At 34.9% G+C, this 10,932-nt stretch overlaps 1 pseudogene across 1 annotated transcript; it reads left to right on the top strand.

Moving 5' to 3' along the window:
* The first annotated feature begins 279 nt into the window (after positions 1 to 279).
* On the top strand, positions 280 to 10,549 carry LOC309639981 (nuclear transport factor 2 pseudogene; annotated as a pseudogene). Its single transcript has one exon. The product of its transcript is annotated as a nuclear transport factor 2 pseudogene (transcript).
* The last annotated feature ends 383 nt before the right edge of the window (positions 10,550 to 10,932 follow it).

Below are 10,932 nucleotides of genomic sequence, written 5' to 3'. Positions count from 1 at the left end.
CACTTATATGTGGAATCTGAAAAAGCCAAACTTGTAAAAACAGAGTAAAACGGTGATTATCAGGGGGTGTGGAGGTACAAGAACAAGAGAGATGTTGTTTAAGGGTACAAACTTACCACTAGTAGTAATTAAGTCCTAGAGACCTAATGCAAAGTATAGTAAATATAGATAGCAATATTGTATCATAATATTCAAACTTGCTAAGAGACTAGGTCTTACTTATTCCAACTACAAAAAGTAATTACATGATGTGACAGAAGTGCTAACTATCTCTACAATGGCAATCTTATCACAATATATAAATGTATAGATCAACAGGTTATACACCTTAAATTAACATAATGTTATATGTCAAATATATTTCAAAAAAAAAGAAAGAAAAAGAGTTCAAAAGATGTGAATATGGTTCAGCAAACAAAAAAATAAAAGGGCCCTTAAAATATGAAAGGATGCTCAACTTCATTCATATATATAGTAATAGAAATGCAAATTATAACTAAAATTGGATGCCATTTTTCACCTTGTAATTCGGCAAAATTCTAAAATTAGAGCAAAAAGTGTTATCAAAGCTGGGAGAAATAGAAACCTTCATACAAAATGGTACAAGCCTTAAAAGAAAAATTGGCAATGTTATCAAAATTACATTTCTGGAAATATATTCTAAAGACAGCACTTCTTGTATTAGATTTATATTTGTGAAAATGCCAATATTCCATTATTTTTATCCAAAACTAATAATTTCATATATTATAACCTTACAATAGCAAAAGATTGGAAGTAATGTAAATGTTTATATATAGGGCACTTATTATAAAATAACTGTTCGATAGAATACTATGCAGTTGTAATTAAGAATCAGGATGCTCACAAAGATATGAGTGAAAAAATTAAAAAATAATATAAAATAGGACACAAATTAAATGTGGTAAAATTTTAAACATTTGAGCGTAGAAAAAATAGAATTAATTTCATGTTGAGATGTAACATGAATGGGGAAGAAAGGGAGAAAAGGTAATATCTTCATATTGCATAAGATGACACTTCTAAACCTTGATACAACAAAAAATACAGATTTAAGTTCTTATTTTAAGTTACAAAAATAATAGAAAACTAAAAATGGTATAAATCTGAAACTCTAAGAAGAGGGAAAGAAGACAAAGGTACAAATGATTTACATCTTCACCTGTCATATTAGAGGTTATCAGATATTGTCTAGTATTTCTAAATGAAGGAAAGAGAAAACAAAGCATGTTTTCTTGAACCATAGCACCAAGCACCAGAAGAGGCTGCTTCTGAAGAATGGGTCTGGGAATGAGAAGGGAAGTAGAACTAGTATTTCTATATTTCTGGATTTGTTACCAAATTCAAGAATTGCTTTGATAAAAAATATTTTTGACCAAAGTTAATGGATATAGGCAAAAATTCATAAAACACTTGGTGTAAAAGATTCAAGAGGCAGAAACTATATATGATTTGTTCACCACAAAATTTCAATCACCCAGTGTCTGACATGTAGTAGATCTTAGTAAATAAGACATAAAGAGCTCTTACAAATCAATAAGATAAGAACAGCATCCAAATAGAAAAACTGGTAAAATACATAGATAGTTCAGAAAATAATTACACATGGCCAATAAACATATTTAATGTTCAATCTCACTAGTAACGCAAGTTAAACCTACAGTGAGTTATCACTTTTCCCTTGTCAAATTGGAAATATTTTACAATAATGCCTGCATGTATAGAAGTTGTGAGTCAAAACTCTCCTGTGCAACCAATTTAGGTATAAATTGATTTTTTTAAAAAATCAAGGAAGAGCAAGAATTCTTAAATATTTATACTTTTGACGTAGCACCCTTATTTCTGGAAATCAATCTTAATGAAATAACACAACATGCTATAAAAGATTAATGTATAAGGTGTTTCCCAGTCCTATTTAACAGAGTGAAAATTGGCATCAATCCAAATGGTCAACGATAATGGTTAAATAAATGTACATCCACATGAGAGCATATTATTTAATAATTAAAATGTCATTACAAAATATATGTAATCAAATGGAAATACTCATGATATGTTAGATGAAGAAATCAGAATACAAAGTAGCATATATACACCAATTTTGTGTGTGTGAGTTCATGGGTGTGAAAAAATTGCAGAGGGAAAACTTTAGTAAGTATTTCAAAATGTTAATAATGGTTATTTCTGGAAAATAGTAATACAATTTCTTTTTCTTTTTTTTTTTGCATTTTCTACATTTTCTACAATAAAGACTTATTTTTAGAAATAAAAACAACAGAGTGCAGCGGGGTGGCAAGGGAAGGTGGGAGAAGACCACACTGGGTTGCCGCCACTGCTGCCGCCATTGTGCCAGCTCCTCGGGTCTCAATGAGGCCGGGTGGCACCCCAGAATGGGAGACAAGCCAGTTTGGGAGCAGACTGGATCCTGCTTCATTCAACATTACTACCAGTTATTTGATAACGACAGAACCCAACCAGGCGCAAGTTATCTTGACGCGACATGCCTTACTTGGGAAGGACAGCAATTCCAGGGGAAAGCTGCCACTGTGGAGAAATTGTCTAGCCTTCCGTTCCAGAAAATCCAGGACAGCATCACAGCACAGGACCCTCAGCCCAGGTCAGACAGCTGCATCATCAGCATGGTTGTGGACCAGCTCAAGGCCGATGAAGACCCTGTCATGGGGTTCCACCAGATGTTCCCATTAAAGAACATCAGTGATGCTTGGGTTCACACCAATGACATGTTCAGGCTTGCCCTGCACAACTTCGGCTGACCTCCTCCCTCCTCTTCCCGATACTATTCACACTCCTCCAGATGCTCCAAATATCATACACAAATGAGCAGGGCCACGGGGGGAGTGGGCAGGTGCGCTGCTGCTACTGCGGCATTGCACATGATGTTTGAACGCTTAGACTGGTTGCATCTGACAGGAGAAGTTTGTGTTGTACCAGCCCACGCCTTGGAAAGACTTAAGTAATGCAAAAGGTTGTCTTTTTTTTTTTTTAAATCTACTGACAAGTTGCTCTAGTAACCCAAAGAAGTGAAGGAGAAAGCAGCTGCCTCACGGCCCAGATATTGATTTGTTCAGGTGTTTCACTGCCTCATGATACAATAAAACCATGAAAATTTTCTTAACAACAATGAAAGAAATAAAAATAACAACAAATGGTACATCATTAAAAGTTAATGGAATTTTACTTCTGGTGATGGCGGAGTAGCTGGTATTGGATGAAAACTCCTGCAGATAAAATCATAAATACTGGAGAAAATGAGAGAAAACAAGTGGTCAGAAGCAGCAAGAAACTGGAAGAGAGTTACCTTTAAAACCGAAAAATTCACTTGGTAACTCTGCATTTATTCAACTTTTCATGTGAGGGAAGTCCTCATTCTGCACAGTGTGGGATGTCTGGACCTTAGGCAGAAAGCATGGCTCTTACTGGCCTGGTTTTAGGACTGTCATACTACCTAGAAACTATTAAAGGAAACCCTGGAAAAGAGAGAGCCACAGTATGAGGAAGTCCAAAATTCTGCATTTAAAATCTGCCCAAAGCCTTGGTTGACCCCTGATCTATGAAGAGCTGAGACTCCTTAGTGTCTTACAGAAAGTGACAGACGGTTACAGCTTTCAGCTGCTGCCAACTGTAAGGAGCTAGCTTTTAGAGTTTGAGTCCAAGCAGATTAATTCCTGATAAAACAATTACGAACATTCTCCAGGGGAAGATAACATAATTTAGTCTCTAGAATGTTTCATACACAATTTTCTGTTTAAAAACAAAAATTCCCAGATAAGCAAAACATAGAAAATCATGATTCATGCTGAAATGAGATATCAGCCATCAGGAACCAACTGAAATATACAGGGAGGTCAGAATATAAAGCAGCTGTTTTGTTATAAATATGTTCAAGGATTCAGCGGAAAATACAGAGCAAAAAAATAGAGACTTTCATCAGAGAAAGAAAAACCACAAAAAATGGAGACCCAGTAGTACAATTTGTGAAATTTTAAAAATCAGTGGATGAGGACAGCCACATGCAAAAGAATGAAACTAGACCACTACCTTACACCATACATAAAAATTAACTCAAAATGGATTAAATACATGAATATAACACCTGAAACCATAAAACTCCTGGAAGAAAACATAGGCACTTAGCTCCTGGACACAGGTCTTGGCAATGATTTTTTGAATTTGATACCAAAAGCAAAGGCAACAAAAACAAAAATAAACATATGGGACTACCACAAACTAGAAGTTTCTGCATAGCAAAAGAAACCATCAACAAAATGTAAAGGCAACTTACTGAATGGGAGAAAATATTTGCACATCATATTTATGATAAGGGATTAATATCCAAAATACACAAAGAATTCATACAACTCAATAGCAAAAACAAACAATCCAATTAAAAAATGGGCAGAGCATCTGAATAGACATTTTTCCAAAGAAAACATACAGAGGGCCAACAGGCACATGAAAAGATGCTCAACATCACTAATTATCAGGGAAATGCAAATCAAAATCACTATGAGATATCACCTCACACTTGTTAGGATGGCTATTCTCAAAAAAGACAAGAAATAACAAGTGTTGGCAAGAAATAACAGGTGTTGGCAAGAACACTTGTGCATTGTTGGTGGGAATGTAAATTGGTGTAGGCAGTACGAAAAACAGTAAGGAGGTTCCTCAAAAAATTAAAAAATAGAACTACCATATGGTCTAGCAATTCCACATCTGGGTATTTATCTGAAAAAAACACAGACGTTAATTTAAAAAGATATATGCACACCTGTGTTCATCACAGCATTATTTACAATAGCCAAGATATGGAAGCAACCTAAGCACCCCTCAGTAGATGAACAGATAACCAAGATGTGGCATATATAAAAAATGGAATATTAGCCATTAAAAAGGAAATCTTGCCATCTGTGAAAACATGGATGGACCTTGAGGGTATTACACTAAATGAAATAAATCAGACAGAGGAAGACAAATACCATGTGATATTCGCTTATATATACAATCTAAAAAAAAAAAAAAAAAAAAAGAACAAACAAAACAAAACTCATAGATACAGATACAGAGAACAGATTGGTGGTTGCCAGAAGGGAAGGGGATGGGGGTAGGAGAAATACGTAGGTCAAGAGGTACAACCTTCTAGTTATAAAATAAATAAGTCATGGAGATGTATGTAAGCATGGAAATTATAGTCAATACTATTGTATTGCTTATTTAAAAGTTGCCAAGAGAGTAAACCCTGAAAGTTCTCCTCACAAGAAAAAAAAATAAAATAAAATTGTATCTTTGTATGGTGACTGATGGTAACTAGACAGACTTACTGTGGGGATCCCTTCACAGTGCATACAGATACTGAATGATCATGTTGTACACCTGAAACTAATATTATGTTATATGCCACTTTTACCTCAGTAATAATAAATAAAATCAGTAGATGAGATGAGCAGAATATTGGATCTGGAAGACATAGGATCAGTGGACCTGAAGACAGATCAGTAGAAACCATCTAATCTGAAAAGGAGAGAAAAAGGATAGATCCTCAACGACATGAGGAACAATACCAAGCAGTCTAACATATGAGTAATTAGAGTCACAGAAAGAGAGAAAAGAGAGAATGGGACAGAAAAATATTTGAGGAAATAGTGGCAGAAAAGTTCTCAAATTTGCTGAAACATAAACTTACAGTTTGAAGGAGACAAGCAAAGCACAAGCATTATGAATACAAAGAAAACCACACTCAAGCTTATCATAGTCAAACTGCAAGCAGCCAGGAAAAAAAAAGGATGCACTACACACAGGGGGAACAATGATATGAATGACAGATTTACTTCAGAAAGAACAAGGGGTATTGGTACATTCATCAAAACTTATTGAATTGTACATTTGAGAGGTGTGCATTTCATTCTATGTACATTTAACCTAAAACACTGGAACTAGATATTGAATTCCAGTTTGTAGGTTTGCTTTTTTTTTCACAGTGGTATGAGTTAGGAATTTAAAAACTGTATTCCATATACTCTAGTTTGAACAAAAGTGTAACTATATTGAGGATAATGAAAGCTAGGTTTCTCATTATTGGAGAAGGAGCTACAAATATGGAAAAAGGGATGACTAGAATGCATTCTGCAGTGCTGGACTGGAACTAGATATTAGTATAAACCTATAAATATATATATATATACACACACACAAAGATAGAAATAAATACAAATCTATACATATGTATTACGTGTGCACACATATACATGTGTGTTTATACAGATATGGATGTCTATGTATCTGATATGTCTATATATGTGTGAGTGTGTGTGCACGTATACACCTACACACATGTATTTCCTAGCTCTCTGATGAAGGGATTTAGAAGCAGTGATCCATCAGTAGCACTGAACATACCTAGCACCCAAATCTTGGCTTCTCGGGACCATTCTCCACTAAAAGAAAGCAGGGACATTTTTAAGAAAAGCCTAAACATCTTGCTGCACCATAAAGTAAGGAAGCGCTGAATGAATGCTGGAGGTATATTGAAAGAATACAGGCCAGTTTGAAAGGGATCCCACTGGACAAATTTTGGACAACTTGAATGTTAAAATAAATATTGATTGAAATGGCTTACATCCCTTTGAATAAAATTAACAATTCATACCTTCATTCAGATATAAATAAATTAGAGTACATAAATAGATGGGGAAGTTCTTCCTTAGTGTAGAACCAATAAATATACAAGGATGCTTAAACTAGTGGGTAAAAGTTTGAGAAACAGGATATTTGTATAGTCTCCAAGTAACTTCCTCTCCATTAATTGCTTATTAATTTCAAAGGGAAAATAGTAGAAAAACTTGGCAGACACCACCTTAACCTAGGGACAAACCATGATAGCACGTACCTCTGATATGATGCATTGAGATGATTACAGCACACTTCTGTGATAGTTCTACTAAAATGTATTACGCCAATCTCATTATGAAGAAACACTAGAGAAGCCCAAATAGGGGAACAGTCTACAAAATAACTGTTTAAAATATCAACACCAAAAGACACAAATAAAAAGAAACTGTTCTAAACTAAAGGAGATGAGAGACATGAAAATTAAAGGAAATGCATAACCCTGCATTGAATTCTAGACCTGGGGGGAACAGAAAATATCTATAAAGGACATTACCAGGGCAGTTGATAAAATATGAATATGGAATATAGATTGTATTTTATCACTATTAAATTTTCTGACTTTGGTCACTGTACTGGTTTTGTAAGAGAATGTCTTTGCTCCTAGGAAAAAACACATTTATAGGTAAATAGATACATCTCCAATTTACTCTCATATGGTTCAGAAAAAGATATGAACACATAAATATATGGGTCAAATATATATGCAGCTAATCCTCATTATTCACAGAATCCAATTTTGTGAATCTGCCTACTCTTTATATTTATTTGTAACCCAAAAATCAATACACACAGTATTTTACCAATCATTCATAGGCATGGGCAGAGCAGCAAAAAATTTGAGTCTCCTGACTTGCATGTTCCCGGTTGAGGCAGAACAAGGACACACTTGGCCTTCTTGTTTCAGCCCTCATGTTGTAAACACACGTCCTTTTCGAGGTCTATTTAGTGCCACTTTTTCTGCATTTTTGTGCTTTTTGGTGGTGATTTTGATGTTTAAAATGACCCCCAATTGCAGTGCAGAAGTGGTGTCTAGTGATCCTAAGTTCAAGAAGGCTATAATGTGCCTTACAGAGAAAATGTGTGCATTACGTAATCTTCTTTCAGACATGAGTTATAGTGCTCTTGGTCAAAAGTTCAATGTTAATGAATCGACATTATTGATTATATTGATTATACTGTTAATAAATCAATAAATATTTTAAGTAATAATATTTATTATATTTATATATTAAATAAGGTGTCTTTAAACAGAAACACACAAAACAAAGTTATGTGTTGATCACTTGATTAAAAATGGTTGTGACCAGAGATTCAGAGGAATATACTCCTGTATTTCTTCTAAGAGCAAAGATGCAGTATTCACTAATTCAGAGTTCAAGGAAGATTTATAGAACATAACTACTACAAATAACAAGACTCCACTATAGGTCAATAAATGATAGATACATATGTACATACACACATACATATAGATGTCTAGTCGACTATATAGATATGTAAACACACACACAGCAAACAGAACAAAAAGTAAACAATTGCTGCTGAATCTGGGGAAAAGGTATATAGGAATTCCTCTTACTATTCTTGCAACTTTTGTGCAAGTGAAAAATGGTATCAAAATAAAAAGTTGCTAAAATACATAATGGATAACAAATTATCACAAGATGCTCTTGCTTACAAGAGACACAAATTGGTATCTTTCCCCTAGAAATCTGAAATCTTACAGGGATGCAGCCATCTGTGTAGTATTCTATGGACAACTAGAGGGAGAGAGAGAGATACTGGTTTAATAAAGTCCAGGCACTGGGAGAAATAGGCCCATTCATGCAGTAAAGATGAAGTAACCAAAAGACACAAAAGAGAAACAATGATATTTTTAGGTAGCTATTGGAGCTTAGGACATATGCAGCCTGACCAAGGCACAGTAAGCAGCAGGGTAGAATATGACACTGGCCCTCAAGAAGCTATATTTTTGTTGGGGACCTACTAGATAAAGGGAGATGCAGTCACAGGAAAAAGGTCCACATTCTCAGAAATGGGATTCTCTTTACAGTACACGTAAAGTTAGCTTTGCCCTACTGAAGTCAACTGGCTTACACTGGAGAAGTTCTATTGTGCAGAAAGGGCTCTCTTCACTCGTTCCTCCTCCCATTCCTGGGTGGCAACCATTAAAGCACTGATCGCAAATAGGCTATGGATTTTATTTTCAATTAAAATATGTTCCTTATATTATGGAGTCATTAGTTCCTGACATTAGATTCTACCACTTGTTTCTAATATTAATGGATCTGGGCTCTTAGCGCTTTTAGCTATAATTTTAACATTAAGGCCCATATTTTTAAATATGGAATACCTATCCTTAAAAAAAATTACTTTTATAGTTACACTCACAAATATATATATATATAGTTTCTATGATGCCAAACATCTGACTTAAAAAAAGAAACCTATTACTGCTATTGTTTTCAATGTTTTTATTCATTGTTTTCATTTTTATTACTTTAATTGATATAGCTCAGATAATCACATATTGATTTTCCCATCAAATTCTTGGAGAAAAAAATAAGAAAGTAAAATAATAAAAATTACTAAAGTAAGTCATTCAACTTATCTATTTAAATAAAAAAATAATTTTATTGAGACTACAGTGTTAATATAACTGAAGGAAAGACACAGAATTAGGACTTAATTCAACAAATGTTTATTGACACTTACTATGTACTGCAAGGTTCCTGTCTTCAAGGAGCTCACACAAGATACACACTTATACACACAATCACACATAGGTGACAGAGGTTGTAGTGAATATTGGGAAGAAAACTAGTATTTATTGATCACCGGAAATATGCTTACCACTATGCTAGCTCATTCCATCTTTACAAAAACCTCCTGGTTCCATATTTTACAGATATGCTTTGAGGCTCAGAGAAGTTAAATCACCTGCTTATGGTAAGTGGCAGAGCTAAGACTCAAACTCCTATCTATTTCCAATGACTGTTTATGGCTTTGTTTTAATTTTTTTTAATACGCTATAAAAATACAGATGATGGAGTAACTAATTCTACTCAGGGCTTAAAGAAGGCTTTTGAAAAGAAGTGGCATGGAGGCTGTCTTTAAAAATTACTGTAATGATCAAGATCTTGGTAAGTTCAGCGGCTATGGTGATATCAGATATGTATTCCCAAGGTAGGATCAACTTGCCAGTGTGGATCTGGTAGACTATGGGTAATTCTGAGTTGATTCTGAGGTTTCTAGCTCCAGTGATATCATTTATTAAAGTAGGAACCACAAAAATGAAAGCAGGTTTGTGGAGCAAGATAACTCACTGAAATGACTGATTCACAACCAATTATTATATCAAGACATTATTTTTACCCGACTTCAATGGTAAAGGAGAAGATAACCGGGCACCAGAGGAAAAGAAGGAGATTATGCTTGTGTAGGCTGAAGTATGTGTAAACCCTTGGCAATATCTGAAAACTCTATAACGAAATGCTTTATATCTAAAGGTGAAAAAAGTATTTTTCAACAACACAATTGTTTAGCCAAAATCGTTTTAGTTTTTGTTTGTTCATTTTTTCCCACTGCATGTTGGTAAAACTGTCAGCAATTAATTAATGTCTTTTGAAGTTTCAGTCTTTACAAACTGCAAGAAAACACAGTGGGAAACATTTTGAGCCAAATAACATATTAATGTGCCCCTAGATTTCAAACTCATGATTGTCTAAAGTGCCTGTAGTTGTCGCACTGGGGCGTTTAAATTTTAGTAGACGCTCTCACAGCAATCCCTTCTGATCCTGAGCTAACTGTCAGTCTTCTGAGGCTGGCTCTTGACAAGGATGGGAAAGAGGCTCCCATCCGGGCTTACACACCAGAGTCTGTTCCGCTGGGACCCGGTGTGTTTACGGGGTGTCCTCCCACCTCCTGCTGTTCTCAGAGCCACCTTTTGATTAGAGTGTAAGCAAGGGGGAGAAACTTCTCTAAAAATGGAAAATAAAACTTACTAAGGCAAAAATAATATAAAATTACTATTCTAAACCAGTCTAATATTTTATTCAAACTGTCATTCTTTAACCTAACAACTAGTATGTAGGACAGGGGAAATACACTGATTTCCTCCTCCCCCCAAAAGTAATCTTACATGGTTAGGTTGGGCTGCTAGAAGCCTCTACAGCTTCTTGAGGTAATAAATTCCATGGCTTTTCTGCCCGCTAGGTAAAGCAG

This window comes from Balaenoptera physalus (assembly GCF_965194825.1).
Source record: "Balaenoptera physalus genome assembly, chromosome: 12".
NCBI classification, from domain to species: Eukaryota; Metazoa; Chordata; class Mammalia; order Artiodactyla; family Balaenopteridae; genus Balaenoptera; species Balaenoptera physalus.
This window is presented reverse-complemented; position numbering and strand designations above follow the sequence as displayed.